The sequence below is a fragment of the Monodelphis domestica genome, chromosome 2 (genome assembly GCF_027887165.1).
Source record: "Monodelphis domestica isolate mMonDom1 chromosome 2, mMonDom1.pri, whole genome shotgun sequence".
Lineage (NCBI taxonomy): Eukaryota > Metazoa > Chordata > Mammalia > Didelphimorphia > Didelphidae > Monodelphis > Monodelphis domestica.
Window position 1 is genome coordinate 34,986,615 of NC_077228.1, and position 19,228 is coordinate 35,005,842.

At 42.6% G+C, this 19,228-nt stretch overlaps 1 protein-coding gene across 1 annotated transcript in view; it reads right to left on the reverse strand.

Moving 5' to 3' along the window:
- RPL5 (ribosomal protein L5) overlaps nt 1–14,177 on the reverse strand; it is a 32,368-nt gene extending 18,191 nt beyond the window's left edge. The window contains exon 1 of the mRNA XM_007480305.3: nt 14,066–14,177. The gene's annotated coding sequence lies outside the window, so the exon portion shown is untranslated. The remainder of the gene's footprint in view (nt 1–14,065) is intronic.
- Nucleotides 14,178–19,228: the final 5,051 nt, after the last annotated feature.

Genomic DNA, 19,228 nt, shown 5'->3' on the forward strand with positions numbered 1-19,228 from the left:
ACAATTTTACCTAATCCATAGACTTATTCAATGCCATATCAATCAAACTGCCCAAAATTATTTTATAGGATCTCTCTCTGGGTATGGATATGAAATCTTGTTTTGGCCTTTAATTTTAATTTTATTTATTTATTTTATTTTTGGCCTTTAATTTTTAAATGAAGCAATTTTTTATATTTTGAAGACTTGTGAGCCCAACTGCTTATAAGAGGAGCTGGTAGGTAACCTCAGAGGGAAGTTCCAGATATTAAAATTCCCAATCTTCCTCACCAAACCTTCCCCTCTTCTTAACTTCCCTATTACTATTGAGAGCACCTCCATCCTCCAGTCACTTTGGCTCCCAATCAGAGTGCCATCTTCAACTCTTCTCTCTCTCTCTCACTGCCCCCATATCCAATTGCCAGTCAAATCCTATTGTCTTTCTTCATAACTTCTCTCCTAGATGTCCCCTTCTCTCCTCCAACACTCCCACCACCTTCATGCAGGCCATCAGCACCTTTCTGTTGGCCTCTTGCAATAGCTTTCCGTTTGGTCTCCCTACCTGAGGTCTACTCAGCTATCAAAACTGATCGCCCTAGGGGGCAGCTGGGTGGCTCAGTGGATTGAGATCCAGGCCTAGAGACCAGAGGTTCTAGGTTCAAATCTGGCCTCAGCCACTTCCCAGCTGTGTGACCCTGGGCAAGTCACTTGACCCCCATTGTCTAGCCCTTTCCACTCTTCTGCTTTGGAGCCAATACACAGTATTGACTCCAAGTCGGAAGGTAAGGGTTTAAAAAAAGCAAACTGATTACCCTAAAAACACAAGACAGTCCCCCAATTCAATAAATTCCAGTGGTTCCCCATTACTTTGAAAATGAACTATAAAGTCTTTTGGCTTTTATAGCTCTTCATAACCTGTACCCCCAATATTTTGTGACAATATTATCAGTGACACTGGCCTCTTTGCTGTAACCCCAAACCCGGGTTCTCTCAACTCTGAATGTTTTTACTGGCTGATCCCCATATCTGGAATTCTCCTTCCCCATCTCCATCTCCTGGCTTCCCTGGCTCCCTTCAAGTGTCAGCTAAAGTCATGCCTTCTTCAAGAAGCCTTTGCCAGCCCCCCTTAATCTTAGTGCCTTCCCTCAAGGATTACCCCCCACTTATCCTGTACATGTGTTGCTTGTAAGTAGTTGCTTGCATTGTTGTCTCCCCTCCCCCTTTTTTGACTTGAGCTCATTGAGAGGAGGGACAGTTGAATTCCTAGAGCCTGGCACTTGGTGGGCACTTCAATGTTAACTGACCATTTGACTAATTCCAGTCAGATGGAGGCAAGAAGCCAGTTAAGTGAGAGCGTACCAGAGCCATGGAGAAGAGGGATTAGACTTGTTATTGGAGCAGAACCAGGAGCCCAAGATGGAAAGTGAAAAGAGGAATATTTCAACCGCCTCTGAGGAAAAACTGCCCAATTACTAATGCAACCTTGGGCCCAAAGGGCCAATTGTCTGAGGTTTTCTCCTTGCTGATGGAGATTGATTACTTAGTGCCTCCCACTTGTGGTCAGGCAGAGTTGGAGAAAGCTGGAAAGGAGAGAGATCTGGGCTCTTCTGGCTGCCAGTTTCAAGAGAGAAGACATGCCTTTTGAACCGCCCTTCAAAGAATAAGAGAGAAAAAGACTATAGAAAAGAATCCACATTTAGGAACTGGCAATACTTATCATGTCTCTGTCTCCACGTGGGAGACTTTGGGGGAATTTCTCCTTAGGGGAGATCTGGAACACCTCTTCCTGAGGTGAGTTATCACCTTCCCTTCCAATGAGGGAGCTTGTGACAGTGCCTTAAACTTAGTGGGCTCTTAAATGCTAGTTGACTGGCTGATTCTTAACTAGACAGAGGCAAAGAGTTAGACATATTCTCCTTTGTACCATCTTCTCTTTTTTTGCTATTGATGTTGACAAATAGGCTCCTTTGCTAAGTGTGTCATGGTAGACCTTGTATCTGGTGAGAAAGGAGTCAAGCCTTGGATATATCCACTGGGGTGCTTGTTTCCTATTAAGGGATAGTGATCAGGTGCTTAGCTTGAACCTAAAAAATGATTTCCCCTAGAGTCTTCATGCCCAGAGGGCAAATTCAAGCTGTCTGGGAGCCCCAGATTATCAGAGAGAGTTGAGGGAGAAAGTGCTTGCTTTGGACCAATGGATATAGGGTTGGGGTATGTAGAAAATGTCTTCCCACCATGGGAAGAGTAGGGAAAGAGCAGCTCCCCGAATGCCGGCTCTGCATGCGTGCCACATCTTCACCAATGCTGTCCTAGCATAACTATTTAAGGGAGCAGATCAATCAAATTCTAACCCAGTACCCCAGTTTCTCAGGAGAGCAGATATTCCAACCTCTGGCTCCCTTCTGGTAGGAATCAGAACCTCCCTTGGAGAAGGACCAGGAGAAGAAATTTGGGCATACATAGCCTCCATGGGCCAAACAGCAACCCTACCACTTATCCCCCTTACATTAAGTTTTTCTAAAAGTGGAATGAGCAGCTTAGGAGGTGGTGGGTTCTCTATCCCTGGAAGTCTTCAAGCAGAGTATGGCTGTCCAGTTTTGCAGGACATGACAGAAGAGATTCAGATTCAGATAAAGAGAATGTAATAAACCAGACTGGTATTACGTTCTTGGGGGAGCCATGAACTGGTGCAATCCTGGAGAACAGTCTGACAACATGCTGTCAAAATTAGAAAACTGAACTGCCATACCCATAGACACCATTACTAGGACCATCGCCTGAGGCTATAATTAGAATTGCAGGGTGGGACAGGCAAGAGAACCTATCTGTACCAATTCCTATCTGTATCCAGTCTTTAAACCTTGGCGTGGGGGCAGCTAGGTGGCTCAATGGATTGAGAACCAGCCCTAGAGATGGGAAGTCCTAGGTTCAAATCTGGCCTCAGATACTTCCCAGCTGTGTGACCCTGGGCAAGTCATTTGACACCCATTGCCTAGCCCTTACCACTCTTCTGCCTTGGAGCCAATACAAGATGGAAGGTAAGGGTTTAAAAAAACAAACAAACCTTGGCTTATTAATAGAGTGCCATTTTTGAGACAACATGAATCATTTAACCATGGGAAAATATTTTAAAAATAAAATAAAATAAATATATATACATATATATATATATGCAGTGCAGTGTTATTGGGTCATAAAAATGGTAACTGAGGAATACAAAGAAATGTGTGAAGACTTCTAGGAAATAACTTAAAATGAAAAAAGCAGAACCAGGACAGCACCTTACATAGTCAATCAATTAATATTGTACATAGCGCTTAATGTGTGCAAGGCCCTGAACTAAGAACCTGGAATACAAAAAAGATGAAAAACAATCCTGGCTCCCAAGGGGCTCTCTGTCTGATGGACACAATGACTATGACAATCATGATCATTGTTATTATTTGGTCTTGTCCAACTCTTTGTGACTCTATGGAGCATAGCTATCCATAAGATTTTCTCCACACTTTACAAATAAATGCTCAATGACCAAGATGACTAGTTGACTTACTGTCCTTTCATTTTGGGGCTGCTGGGTGGTGCCATCCTGCAGAGAGTGCCCAGCCTCCTGGAGTCAGGAAGACTCATTTCCTGAGTTCAAATCTGGCCTCAGACCCTTCCTAGCTATGTGACCCTGGGCAAGTCAATTAACTCTGCTTCCATTTCTTCCTTTCTTAAATGAGCTGGAGAAGGAAATGATACACTGCTCTAGGTTCTTTGCCAAAAACAAAAAAGCAAAAAATGGCATCACAAAGAGTCACACATGACTGAAAAATGACTGAATAACAACAAACTTTCATGTTGATCCTGAGATTAAAACCACGACTTCTTAGTACTATTGGACTCCCTGGATGGGAGACAGTGGGAAGGAGGGGAAAGATGCCTAGGGATGCAGTCAGAGGACCAGGGTTCCCATCTCAGCTGTCACTCATATAATTTATATCTATGACTGGGCAAACAGCTTAACTATTCTGGGTCTAGATTTCTTTGAGGCAGTGTGTTCAGTGGAAAGAACGCTAGTCAGAGGAGCTAGATTCAAATCCTACCTCTACCATTTAATACTTTGGTGACCTTGGACAAGTCATCTGACCTCCAAAAACCTTAGTTTTCTCTTAAAACAAAACAAAACAAAACAAAAAATGACACTCTTATCTTTTATCCTATTAACAAACTCAACAAGACAGGAGGAAAAGGGCTAGGCAAATGGGGTTAAGTGACTTGCCCAGGGTCACATATGGAGGAAGTATCTGAGGGCAGATTTGAACCAGGTCCAGGTCTGGTGCTCTTATCTACTGAGCCATCTAACTGCTCCCTCAGTTTCTTCTTCAATAAGGTAAGGAGGTTAGTCGAAAAGGTCCTTTTTGTCCTTCCTAGATCCGGAGCTATGAGCTCAGATATTTGATCCTTTAACCTTATTGCTAACTCTTATGTTGCAAGCAATGAAAAATGTGTATTCTGAGAAATATGGGAAGACTTCTAAGAACTGGGCAAAATAAATGGAACTAGAGAAATATACGGAGGGACTACAGTAATAGAAATGAGAAGGATAATAAAATTAAACCAAATGCTCTCATTTTGGAGACTGAGAAAATGCATTTTCTTTGATAAGCGAAGTGGAGGCTTCTGGGTGAGATATAATCAGATGTAGTGGATGTGTCTAGCTTAAAAAATCTCTATCTTCCCTTAAGGTTCTGTGAATAGAAGAGGAGAAAAATGTTCATTAATTAATGTGACATGAAAAACAAAGCGCATTAATGAAAGTTAATTTTAAAAACAGATATAAGGGGCAGCTAGGTGGCTCAGTGGATTGAGAATCAGGCCCAGAGAGGAGAGGTACTGGATTCGAATCTGACCTCAGACACTTCCCAGCTGGGTGACCCTGGGCAAGTCACTTGACCCTCATTGCCTAGCCCTTACCACTGTTCTGCCTTGGAACCAATACACAGTACTGATTCTAAGATGGAAGGTAAAGATTAAAAAACAGAAATTGGAGATTTGAGATTAGAGGTCAGCAGTGATTGAGGCAGGATATGCAGATTTGAGAACTGTTAGCATAGAAATGGTAATTAAATCCATGAGAGATCAGTGGATAGAGAGGGAGGCCCAGAGATGGAAGGTCCTAGATTCAAATCTGGCCTCAGACACTTCCCAGCTGTGTGACCCTGGGCAAGTCACTTGACCCCCATTGCCTAGCCCTTACCACTCTTCTGCCTTGGAGCCAATACACAATATTGACTCCAAGAGGGAAGGTGAGGGTTTTTCAGAAGTTTTTTAATTAAAAAAAAGGGAGATATAGGGGGTCCCTAGGTAACTAAACAAATTGAATGCCAAACCCAGAGAGGGGAGAAACTGGGTCAAAATCTGTTCTCATACACTTCCTAGAACTATGTAACTCTGGGCAAATCACTTAACTCTAATTGCCTAGCCTTCGTCCTTCAGTGTTAGAGCTGTTACTAGGACAGAAGATAAGAGTTTAAAGGAAAATAAAAGATAAAAATTCTCCAAAGTACATTCACTCATATTGGGCGGGGAAGCGGGGTGGGTGGGGGTGGGGCCTTCCTCCGGTGCTGGCTGCAATACCGCTGCTTACCAGGAGAGGGAGCCCGACTGTCATCTTTGGCCAGAAGATTCCTAGCCAGAGCCGGGAGGATCCTGGAGGTTGGCCAATCAGCTGTGTTCCAGGAAAGAGGGAAGGGGAGGGGAAGGAAATAAGCCTTGACTTAGTATAAACTTACTCTGTGCCAAACAGTGTGGTGAGCGCCTGACAGATGTCTCATTTGAGGCTCGCCATAACCCCGGAGGGTAGGAGAAAAGGATGAAGGCGTTGGGGTGGGGCTACCGGCTTTGTATATTTCCGATATGAACATGGCCAGGTCAGTTTCAGTTCATGGAGTGGCCACGTTGTTGGTTTGAGTTCCACGGAGGGGACTCCCAGATAAAAGCATCCTGTTTTTGAAAGCCTGTCATCTGAAGAGGCATTACACAAGGGAAGTCAGTTCAAGAGCGCCCCAAGTATTTATATATCTATTAAGAGCCCGCTGTGTGCATCCCTCAGCGAAGGTTCAGAAAGAGAAGATAAATAGAGCGCTGAAGAAATAATCATCTAGGCGTGGGATGGTGGATTCAGTGTTCAGAGGAACTCCAGAGAGTTTACTGAGTGACCTCCCACGATGACAGCATTTATAGTACACTTTCTGTTTTCAAATGGGGACTAAGCTTATTATTGGTGACTATTGCTGTGTTGTAGCAACTTTTGCTTCCCTTTGCAATTTCATAGGAAAGTATTGTGGCATTGTGAATAGCTAACTAGTCTCAGAGTCAGGGAGATTTGGGTTAAAATCCTATCTTGAGTACAAATTGACTGTGTGGCTCTGGGCAAGTCATTCAATCTTTCAATGCCCCTGAAAGCTCTCTAGTATTATAAGTTGGTGGGTTATTTTTTTTTAAGTATATCACACTAAAGTTTGCAAAACTCTTTACAAATACTATCTCACTTTTTCTCACAGGGATCTCTGGAGTCAGGTGTTATTATCCCCATTCTATAGATGAGGAACTGAGGCAGATAAAAATCAAGTGACTTACCCAGTCACAAAGTTATCAAGTATATATGGCAAGGAACAGTTAGGTGCACCATGAATAGGGAGCTAGACTTGGAGACCAGAGGTCCTGAGTTCAGATCTAGCCTTAGACACTTCCTAGCTGTGTGACCCTGAGTAGGTCACTTAACCCCCATTACCTATCCCTTAACCCTTTTCTACCTCGAAACCAATACTTAGTATCCATTCTAAGACAGAAGATAAAGGTTAAAAAAAAAAGTATATGAGGCAAGACTCAAACTCAAGTCTTCCTAACTCTAAGCTTATACATTATAGCACAGTATCTCTCAAACCATAAACACATGACCTCACACTGTGTGACACAGTTCTTGATTATGGGTTTGACTCTAAGATATAGGTCATTATGTATCCTAACTAACTTTGCTGAGGCAATAAGATGGTTAAATAAATGATTACAGATAAGAGATGAAATTGTTTGCTAGATGAATGGATGGATGTTGTTTGGCAGTCATGGCCTGGATTGAGTCTCCTGAATTCCTTTTGCTACTCTAGCCACAGAACTCTCCTGGGGACCCCTTTTCTCTTAGTCTCTTCCATAGTTTGGGCTCCCAGACTTTGGGTCTAGGGTGATCCTCAGCCAGGACATTCTTTTAACAAGGATCATATTCTGTCAATCATGAATTTGAATGTTCTGAAGATCTGAGAGACTGGACCATAACCGCCACAGTCTCTGGGTCTCTTGCTGGACTCTCCAAGGTTGTCTAGGCTGGAGGCGACCTAGAGCTCGCAACATTTGGTTTCGTGGCAGGCCAGGCAGCCGTGTGCTTTCTGGATGTCATGCAATTGAGGGCCTGGTGGTCAACTTTGCCTTCCTTTCTCAGGGGTTCACAAGGAGTCAGAGTGATTAAATCAGAATAACAGGTTTTGTCAACATCAGCACTCATGAAAAGGAATACAGTTTCAGTTTGCTTAACAGGAATGTTTGCCTTTGGTTTATCATGGGTGCCGTCTAGCCATTTCACCCTTCATTCCAAGACTCCAATGGATCTCTGATCTCATCAATGTGGACATTTTCTCTAATGGGTCATCCATGCCAGCTTAGTTCATTACCCATGACCTCCAAAAAATTATCCACAGAGACTTCACCCAATGTGCTGGGAGCCTTTCTGAAGTTCTCTTGACATTGTGTAGATGGAACACATCACTTGCCCATTGTCTATTCTTTTCAAGTCCAACATTTTTTCTAAGCAGTATGTTTTTTTAATTTAATTTTTATGATACCTTTTATTTTACATCACCTTCATTTAAAAAAATGTATTAATAGGGGGCAGTTGGGGTGGCTCAGTAGATTGAGAGCCAGGCCTAGAGACAGAAGGTCCTAGGTTAAAATCTGGCCTCAGATACTTCCTAGCTGTGTGACCTTGGGCAAGTCACTAACCTCCATTGCCTAGCCCTTCCCACTTTTCTGCCTTGGAATCAATATATAGTATTGACATATTGACTCCTCCATTAGAATGGGAGCTCTTTGAGTATGGAACCTTGTTTTTCTGTTCCTCCGGAAGGGATAATAATGACTAGGATCTGCATAGACTTCTGGAATTTGGAGTGCTTTTATGTATTTATTTGTTTGTTTGTTTATTTTATATTTATATTTATTTTTTATCTCATTTAGGTATTTTCAACACACAGTATTGATTCCAAGGCAGAAGGTAAGGGTTTAAAAAAATTTTTTTATTAACATAATTTTTTCTAGTTATCTCAGCTCCACATCATCTTCATTTCCAAACCTATCCATCTCCACTTCTTAGCCAGTGAGCATCTCTTTGTAACAAAGATTTAATTTTTAATTTTTATTTTTTGAAACCTTACTTTGTCATGGAATCAAAACTAAGAATCAATTTCAAGGCAGAAGGTGCTAAGGGTAGGCAGTTGGGGTTAAGTGACTTATTCAGGGTCATATAGCTAGGAAGTAGCTGATGCCAAATTTGAACTCAGAACCACTATCTCTGCACCTGGTCCTCTATCTATTATCTACCCCTATAACAAAGATTCTGAAAGGAGAAAAAAAACACTGCAGTAAAATCAAATAGTATGCCAACCATATCTACCAGTAGGCACAATATTTCATATTATGTTGAACCCAAATTTGCCTCCCTGTTAATCCCATTCATTTGGTCTGACTTCTGACCTCTAGGGCCAAGCAAACATTACTTTAATCCTAGTCAAATAATAGGCCTTCAAATAAACATAGAAAGACAATTATTACCCCGCCCCCCCAGTCTCCTTTGCTCCAATCTAAACAATTCCAGTTCCTTTAACTTCTTTTCCCATGACATGGTTTGAAGTCCTCTTACCAACCTGGCCCACCTTCTCGAGACATGTTTCAGCCTGGCAGTATCTCCCCCAAAATGTGACTTCCTGAACGTCACACAATGTATTTGGCACAGTGCCTGGCAAACAGTAGGTACTTAATAAATGCATGTTGACTTGATATGACACTCAAGGATTATCAGTGTTGAATTATAATCATTAAAAATTTTTGTTTCATCGTAGAAATTTGAGTCTCCTCTAAAGCTGCCTCTAACTGAATTGTTTTCTTTTTAATTCCAAACTTAACAAACTTCAACAGATATGAATATGTCATAAAGAAGAACTGAAAAGAGGATTATATGCTTATGAAACCAGGAACTTGGGTTATATAATTTTGTTTTTGTGTTTGTATTAAATGTAATACCATGGTAACAAAACACCCCATTTCTCTGCTATATCTTCTGAACTTCCCTTCTGTGGTCTTCCATGTATTTGTAGATTTACAAATATTCTTTTCTTCTCTTTTTTTGTATCTCCATCATCACCACTACGCAATTCCCAGGAGCCAAAAATAGAAGCCCTCCATTGTGAAAAATAGGTATAGTCAAGATAAACAAGGATGCTTCTGGTCCTTTCCTCTCCCAGAGTGAGGCAGGCTACAACCACCCCTCAAGGTTCTAGGATACCCCAGAGATTTGAGGCATCTCTTTTATCTACTCCCATCTGCTTACACCCTTCCTGCCTATGTTCTGCCCACTGGTAGGTGCCAGTTGCTGGTACTTCAATTCCATTTAACCATGGAACATCGACTAATAAAGGGATATTTACTTTGAGATTTAATATGAACAGACTTATAAACATTTCCTCCCCACAGCTCAGGGGGATACTCTTCCCCTATGCCGTGATGGTCCCATGGTTCTTACGTAATATTGGTCTTACTAAGTTCATGCACCATAACCGCCACATGAGTCCTTACGTCAACCACCCTGGTCTGGGTCCTGACAGCCCTTCCCAAAGGTCACCATTTTTGCTGCACAGGCTGCAAAACCAGCCTGGACTCTTGGTTCCTGGAATCCTGCAGCTCAACCTTCTGACCTTTCCATTAATCTTCTCCTAATGTGAAAAAGCACAAAAGCAGAACCCAAGGCTAGAGGACCTTTTATAGGGTCATGTGCCTTCAGAGGGGAGAAGACCTCCCAGCCAGGAGCAAAGGAGTCATCAAGATCCCTCCAGAGCACAGCTTTGGGCAATGAGAAGAAGCTAAATGGCATAAGCTGACTGAAGCTTTTCTAATGCCTCCAGAGACAAAGAGAGTCCCATTCACCATGCACTTAGCCAGCAAGAATCAACTACAGATGTGTGTTCTCCAAAGCATTTCCCTTATGTGTCACCATGACTCTCCCAGAAACAGGTTCCTCAATTTCTTCAGCGGAAAAGACACCATCTCAAGCACTCTGTGACAGCTCCAGACCCTCATCATACAAGCAGCCAATAAACCCAGTGGCCGTGTCTCAGAACATCTCACTGAATTTTAGTCTTTCAAAACTTCTTGCCTTTACATCATTGTCCTCATTTTGTAAGTTGGCCTTCTGGTCCTGCTCACTTCACCCTGTATCTGTTCATACAAGTCTTCTGGGTTAACTCTGAATGCGTCATATTCTGGCTGACTCAGGTTGAGTCCATCTTCTTTCAGTGACTTGCTATATGATTCTGGACAAGTCATTTAACTCCTTTGAGTTCAAGAGTTCTCTATCTGTAACCTGGGAGGACTGAATTAGCTTATCTCTAAAGTCTTTTCCAACCCTAAATTCTATGACATTATTTATCGAGAAAAGTCTAGTGTTTCAGCTTGCGGTCCTATCTCTTTGTATGGTTTCTCTATTTACTTCTTGGTCCACACCCACATTTTTCCTAGCCTCCTGTTTTATGGCCCACTTAATGTTGGACCTTGTCTCTTTGCTTAGATGGAGTAGGAAATTAGGGAACACAAAAGGGTGTTCAAGGGAAACGGATCAGAGCAGGAGTACAATAGACATTTCTTCATGAGGTCAGCCATAAGCAGAGGAGACAAACATTTACATAGTAAACCTTTAGAGCTATAGAGAATGCCTTTCTACCTCCCCCTTCCCCAATACTACCTTAGTTATCTAAAATTCTCTCTTTAGAAATTAATTTCTCTAGCTAAAGGCTTTAATCCCTATCTGGAAACACTTCTGGAAAGGGTAACATCAAAATAACAAAAACAACAATAATAATAGTTGGCATTTATATGGCACTCTAAAGTTTGCAAAGTGCTTTATGTTTTATTTCATTTGATCATGTTAGCAAGTTCTCTCTCTCTTTCTTCTTCCTTCCTTCCTTCTTTCTTTCTTTCTTTCTTTCTTTCTTTCTTTCTTTCTTTCTTTCTTTCCTTCTTTCTTTCTTTCTTTCTTTCTTCCTTTCTTTCTTTCTTTCTTCCTTTCTTTCTTCCTTTCTCTCTCTCTCTTTCTTTCTTTCTTTCTTTCTTTCTTTCTTTCTCTTTCTTTCTTTCTTTCTTCCTTTCTCTCTCTCTCTCTCTCTCTCTCTCTCTCTCTTTCTTTCTTTCTTTCTTTCTTTCTTTCTTTCTTTCTTTCTTTCTTTCTTTCTTTCTTTCTTCCTTTCCCTTACCTTCCATCTTAGAATCAATACTGAGTATTGGTTCTAAGGCAGAAGAATGGTAAGTACTTGACAATGAGTGTTGAATGATTTGCCCAGGGCACACAGCTAGGAAGTGTCTGAGGCCAAATCTGAACCCAGGACCTCCTCCTGTCTGTGGGCCTGACTCTCAATCTACTGAGCCACTTGGCTGCCCCCTCCCAGATCACTTCTTGAGAAGTTTTAACATGAGAACTCCGATGGAGGAGACACTGTGTGTTGGGAAGAGAAAAGGACAAGAAGTCTGGACAAGAACTCTAGATGAGCTGCAGGAAACAAGCTGGGCACCCCCAACCTGTCCCCTTCCACCCTATGGCAACCTCAGGAGTTTCTGGGTCCCAGGACTCAGCCCTGGAGACTTCCTCTGCACCAGAGGTATTTTTCAGGGTCTGCCTTGGACTTAACTTACCTTAAAGTTTTAGAAAATCCATTAGAGGGATTAGTGGAAAGATGTCCCTGGAAGGATACAGTTCTCAAAAGATTCAGATTGAAAAAGAAATCACCCAGAGGTTTCATCCAACACTAATAGAATCCACAAAAGTCAAATATTACAGAGCACCTACAAGGTGTCCCAGGCTGGCACTGTGCTAAGAATACCCTGGACTAGAATCATCAGTCTGATCTCACCCTAGAGAGTGTCAGGGTCCAGGCCAGGAAATAAAGAACCTGTCACTTCACTCCTCACAGGCATTTCATGGCATCTCCTATTGGGAGGAAGGGGGCCCCATGGGCTTCTTCTTCTGTTTCCCCTACAGGCCTTTGGTAGGAGCTGGTCCTGTTCTGGTTATTGCCATTTGCAGGTTTTAACTATTTAGCTGCCATAACCCAGAGAATGGGTTTTTATTCTCATAGAAAAGACAAAGAAAGAACTTCCCCCTTAGACCAGAGTCAAAGGACTCAGCCCTCCTTGCTTGCCAATGACATGTCCCTTCACTCCAGGGAGGGACTTAGTTTTTTTTTTTGTAATCTTTTCTTTCTTTCTTCCTTCCTTTTTTATTTCTCTCCTTCCTTCTTCCTTCCTTCCTTTGTTTCTTCCTTCTTTCTCTCCTTCCTTCCTTTCTTTCCTTCTTCCTTCCTTCCTTTATTTGTTTGTTTCTTCTTAAAGCCCTCATCTTCCATCTTAGAATCAATACTGGGTATTGTTTCTAAGGCAGAAGAACAGTAAGGATAGGCAAGAGGGGTCAAGTGACTTGCCTAGCACATGTCTGAGGACAGATTTGAACCCAGATCCAGGCGTGCTTCTATCCACTGTACTACCTAGTCCCAAACCTAGATAGTCTTTATGACTTGAAGTATCATCTTAGTTGGAGGCTCTAGCAAGGAGAAAAGACTGAATCTCAACCCATAGAGAAGAATCACAGTAAAATGGAAAGACCGAAGTAGGAGAAACTAGGTTTAAATTCTCCCTCTGCTACTCACTACATCTGTGACTTCCAGCAAGGGCCTTAACCTCTGTTTCTCAGAGACCATAGAATGAAGGAATGAGACTAGACCCCCCTGGACCGTCATAGCCAGCTCTAAGCCCACCACCCTATTACAGGAAGTCGAGACTCTCCTTTCCGAAAGGCTCCCTCCCTGCAAGAGTGCTTGAGCTCTTCTGCGTTGGGCCCTGGCAAGGGAGAAGGACTTGGTTTCCCTTTCTGCCCTTTTGGGAATTGGTGATTTTCTGTTCTTTTGATGCCCTCGTGACTTCCCGTTTTTTGCCCGCTTCTAGTTGTCTGCCTGTAGATGTGCCTCCTCCTGGCGATCACTGCCACCCTGCCGCCAGCTTCCATTCCCAGAAGTCACAGCAGGCCCTTCTGCCTCCCCCAGATGATCCATCCCTGCTCAGTTCTCCCACTCCCACTCAGGAGAAGCGTGCCAGCTGCCCTGTGACTGGCCTTAGGGGGTCGGAGGGAGGGAATGGCGGTGGAATCTCAGCTGAATGGGTACCAGCCTTTTCCCATGCCAGGGTCAGAATGCCTCCAGGCTATTTAAAACCACTTTCCTCCAGTCCAGCCTGCCGAAGCCCACTCCTCCCCTCCCCTGGCCCTCCACCGCCCACACAAAGGCTCTCTTCAAGGGATTGTGGGAACTGCTCGGGCTTAGATCCCTCTCTGAGCCCGTTCGCTCCTCCGTCCGAGTCTGTCCCATTTATCTCTTCCTTCTACGGTGGCTCAATAGCACCCCCACAGAGTTCGGAGGCTCAGGGGACACTCGGCTCCCTCCCCTTTCACGTCCCAGCCTTCCATCTTCTGGGACTGCCGCGCCAACTCGGGCAGGTCTCTGTTGCCTGCTTCTCAGAGATCTCCAAAAGGAGTGGAGGAAAGAACCTGGCAGCGCCCGGAAGCTGCTGTCGGAGTGTGTGCCGGGGGTTTGGAGGAGAAAGAGACAAGCCCGGCGAGGCTGAGGCTAGATGCGGGGAAGCAGTGTGCATGCGCAGATGGGCTTGGTTGGACACTTCGTTGTCGTATGACCAGGCCTGACTTACTTTCCTTCACCTGTAAAATGGGAATAATGATTCTTACCGCCAGGAAGGCAGATGAAGCAGCTCGGTGGAGTTCCCAGAGCTTGGCCAGACATCGAAGGTGTCAGAGTCATCCACTGCATCCCGAGCCGTCACAGTGGTCTGGACTTGGATGACTCTGGAAGAGAGAGGGAGGCTGATGACATTGTACAACCTTCCTCACTGAAATCCACTTCACAAGAGAGTCAAGGTCACTGATCCTAAGGAAGGACCACCACCAATAAAAAGGGAATGAGAATAGCGTTCACCTGCCAGGGTTGTTGTAAGGATTAAACGGGGATACTATTTGTGAAGCATTTAACAGAGCCTGGCACACAGTAGGTGCTTAATAAATGATTGTTCCCTTCCCCTCCCTCTGCATAGGAAACACGTTGTTGCCTCATGGCCTTTGAGGATACATTTTTGCCTACTGGGTCAATTTTATTTAATTATTTATTTTTAAGCCCTTACCTTCAGTCTTAGAATCAATGTGGTGCATTGATTCCAAGGCAGAAGAGTGGTAAGGGCTAAGCAATGGAGGTTAAGTGACTTACCCAGGGTCACACAGCTAGGAAGGCTCTGGATCCATTTTTTTTAAAGGATCAGAGAAACAGTGGGACCATACATTCTCTACATGGTCTTTGTAGAGAGCTGCCTATGAAAGACTGTCTATACCCTTACTAGTTAGTATTTATATAAGGCTTTATTTTACAAAGCATATTACATATAATCTCATTTGATCCTTATTATCCTCATTTTAACAGATGAGGGAAATGAAGTTGAGAGGTGAAATATCTAGCTAGTAAGTGTCCAAGTTAGGATCTGAATTTAGGTTTCCAGACTCTATCTCCAGCAATTAATCCAGTGTGCTGTCTATGAAAGAATGAAAAGTGTTATTAGCATATTATTAAAAAGCATTAATAATAATAAATAATAATAAAGCAGTAAAAGCATAATATTAAACCATTAATAATAACAGCTAACATTTATATAAGGCTTACTATGTGCCAGGCACTGTGCTAAGTGCTTTATAATTATTATCTTGCTTGATCTTCCCAACAAGCCTGTGAGGTGAGTGCTATTATTATCCTTGTTTTATAGATGAGGAAACTGAGGCAAACAGAGAAGGGGGGTTGTTTGTTTGTTTGCTTTTTTAGGAATTTCCCAGGGTCATACAACTAGTGAGTGTTTGAGGCTAGATTTGAACTCAGGTTTTAATGACTACAGACTAGATGCTCTACCCACTGCATCACCTACCTGCCTATACATAAATAATAAAAATAAATGAAAAACATTTATTAAACCATTACTATGTATGCCCAGCCCTGTTCTAAACTCATAGCATATAACAAAAAAAAGGACAGCCCCTGACCTCTATGAGCTTATATTCTTTCCTCCTCCCTTTTTTTAATTTAGAAAAATTTTCCATGTCACATGATCCATTATTTCCCCCTCCCTTTATTTCCCCCCTCCCAAAGCTGACAAGCAATTCCACTGGGTTATACATATATCCTTGCTCAAAACCTATTTCCATGTTATTCATATTTTCAGTAGAGAGATCTTCTAACATTAAAACCCTAATCACATCCCCATGGAACTATGTGATTGGTCATGGTTTTCTTCTGTGTTTCTGCTCCCACAGTTCTGTCTCAGGATGTGGAGAGCATCTTTCTCCTAAGTCCCTCAGAGTTGTCCTGGGTCATTGCATGCCTGCTAGGGGAGAAGTCAGTTACATCAATCTTGTTACCAGGCATCTGTCTCTGTGTGGTATTCTCCTGGCTCTGCTACTTTCCCTAGAAGCTTATATTCTAATGGGAGAAATGTTACATGGGGGGAGTGTTGACCAAGAAAAGAAGTTCCAAAGATGGTAATGAGGGGAGCAATATTTAATCTCCATTATTAGCATTAAGGTCACTCTTAAGTATAGACAAAAATGATAATAAATCATTACTGTAACCATGATTAGGACTGTTTGTTTCCAAAATGTCAATGCTCACCCTGAAAATTTAACAACTGGCTCTCCCTAACCTGAAGAGATGTCTCCAGCAAAGCCCTGAGCACAAGGGCAGGGTTGGAATATGATAAGGCATGATAGAACCAGGGTTCAAGGGATTTGAAAGTAGAGGGTAGCCTAGAATTGAACTGGTTCACCCAGGGGTAGAGATTGTGAAGGTAGCAGAGAATGGCCAGGGCAGGTATTGCAGGTATGCAGTATGGCAACTTCCACTGGTCATGCCTAACAACAATCTCTCAGAGTTGGCTTTTACTGAATTGACTTATTCCAACCTTCCCTTACACTAGTAGAGTCTTAGAGAAGGATCACTACCCCATGGTTATACTTACTCTTAAATTCCCTCAAGGTCCCACATGTCATATTTTATATAAATGGAAATGCACTGGTGGGGACCTCACTTAAATCCACAGCACAAGAGAGTCAAGACTTCATCCCTACCTACCAATGTAGCTTGAGGCCCCCCCCCCCCAACAGGGACCTCACTTAAATCCACAGCACAAGAAAGTCAAGACTTCATCCCTACCCACCAATGTATTCCGAGCCCCCACCAATGCATTTCTATTTATAATACCAGTTCCTCCAAATTCAGACTTTTTAGATTTTAACTATAGTCAATTTCTTAATGTTAGAGCAAAAGAAATACTCTCAGATACTTCTGGGTTCAAGCAAATGCATAAATAATAAATCTATCACAATCCACAAATAAATCTAGGTCACACTCTCCCACCAATGTATCTATGTGGGAGAGTGGGTACACACCGAGACCTGCTAATGAGACACATGAGTGAGGAAAACCTAGGTGCTGGGTGTAACTCACAGCTCTGGAACTGTAAACTTTAATATTTTCTTTCTGCCTCAGAAGCTCTTTATAAAAGTTCCTTGGAGAATTTCGCTTCTGTGCTGAAGAGCTGCTTATATGGCTAAGCCATATACCACATGTTGGCCATGTGGTATCCGACTAGCACCTCGTTGGGTACAACATCTCAGCCAAACTAGTTCATCTGCTGAGCGACTCCTTTATTATCCGCTTCCAGGCTGTTCCTCTGTTCAGCTAGACTTCTCAAAAGCAAGTCTAACCCTATATTTCCATCTTCAAGCTTAGCGAATATAGTTTTGAAATCTGTCTTTTTTTTACTTCTTTCTCTCCCTCCTTTTCTTTCTGGGGTCAGGTTAGAATGAGATAAATAAAAATCAGATAAAGCCATTCCACAATCCTAGCATAACCTTGTTGTTCCCATTTCCCCAGTTTATATAACAGCTTGTCACATTTCAAACCCAGCAATTGCTTATCTCAGAACTCTCAGTCAAACAGAACTCCCAGCAGCTGTCTCTCAGAGTTACTGCTTTTCTTAGAATTCTGAGCTAAGATTTAGCAACAAATCTTAAAGGCACAGCCCATTATGGAAGGACCATAGCCTGGGGAAGCACAGAGAAGTGGAGGGGATGGGAGATCACAGTAAAGATTAACAAGACATAGGGAATGATGGAATGGAATAATAAAAGAATATTTCATGTCTATAATCATCCATATTTCAAAATATGGGTATTGGTTCCAAGGCAGAAGAGTGGCAAGGGCTAGGTAATGAGGGTTAAGTGACTTGCTCAGTGTCACTCAGCTAGAAAGTATCTGAGGCCAGATTTGAACCCAGGACCTCCCATCTGTAGGTCTAGCTCTCAATCCACTGAGCTGCCCAGCTGCCCCCAGGAACTTCATCATCTGTTCTCCAGACAGGTATTGGTCAGTACAGTTAATCAGAGCACAGCTGCCTTCTATTGTTTATGGTATTTATTGTTTTTAGGGTCTGCTTACTTAAGCCTACATCAATTCATAATCTTTGTATATTTCTCTGAATTCCTCGTATTGGTTGCATCTTGAAGCCCAGTGACAGCCCATTACATTTATAAATCACAGTTTGTAACAATCTGCCTTCTCCTGAGGGCAGTTTGGAGCTCTCGCCCAAGTGCTGCTATGATATTTGTTCTGGATGGGGATTTCTCCAGCTTTGTGCTCCCCGAGGTGTTTGGTGAGTAAAAGGATTTCTAGGCTGAAGGGTAGGAATGGACAATTTAGTGGATTTTCTCTAATAATTATAAGTTGCTTCTCAGAATGGTTAGATTAATTTTAATCTTTGGCCTTTGAAATATATATATATATATATTTTTTTTTTCCCCCATCCTGGAGGTGTCTATTCCTGTAAAATCTCTGAGCTGATGTAGGCAGAAAAGACTAATTGTAGGATGAATAGAGCTTTAGTTAGGAAGATGGAAGATCGAAGTTCAGTGTTGACCTCAGATCCATGAGAACTATGTCACCCTGGTGGGAAGATAGAATTAACTCTCCCTTTGTCTATTTTTAGTTAATCACACCAAGAACTTAAAGTACCCCTTCTTAGTAACTAGTTAACCATTAGGTAAGAGAGCACTCAAGTCACTTACTCATTCACACTCCCAATTTACCTAGCACTGCCCAGTGCTTGTGGCCCTAGCTAGCTACTAAGTAGGGGGTACTTTAAGTTCTTGATTTGATTAACTAACAATAGACAAAGGGAAAGTTCATTCCATCTTCACACTGATCAAGTCTCTTCAAATCTGCCTGCCTCAGTTTCCTCATCTCTAAAATAAGAATTAAAAATAGCAAAGAAAAAAGAAAAATAAATAAAAATAGCAAATTAAAAAACCCTTTAAGGATCAAAAATGGTAATATTTCTAGAGTATTTATCACAGGGCTTGGCACATACATTGGTTCTTAAATACTTGTTCAATTTCCTTCTCCCCCATGTCAGTTCTGTCTCTGCAGTGGTGAGCCTGTGGGGCACTGTGCTAAGTGCCAAGAATACATATACAAGCAGGAAGATACCTAGTCCCTGCCCTTAAGGAACTTCTGTTCCAGGAGGGGCACGACAGCAACAAAGGTGAAAGAATGGAGAGAGGAAGGGATAAAGGTACCTGGAGCTGGGGCATGGTAGAATGAGTCCAGAACAGTCTAAAGAGGAATGAGTCCAGGGAGGCCATGACCTTGCAGAGGGGTGGGGAAAAGAGCCCTTTGAGTTTGTGAAATCCAAGGGTAGAATGAGCTTTCAGGACTCTAAGGTTTCTCTGGCCTATGGTAAAAGCCTAGAGGAGGGGTCCCCAAACTACGCCAGAGGGCCACATGCAGCCCCCCCAAGGCCA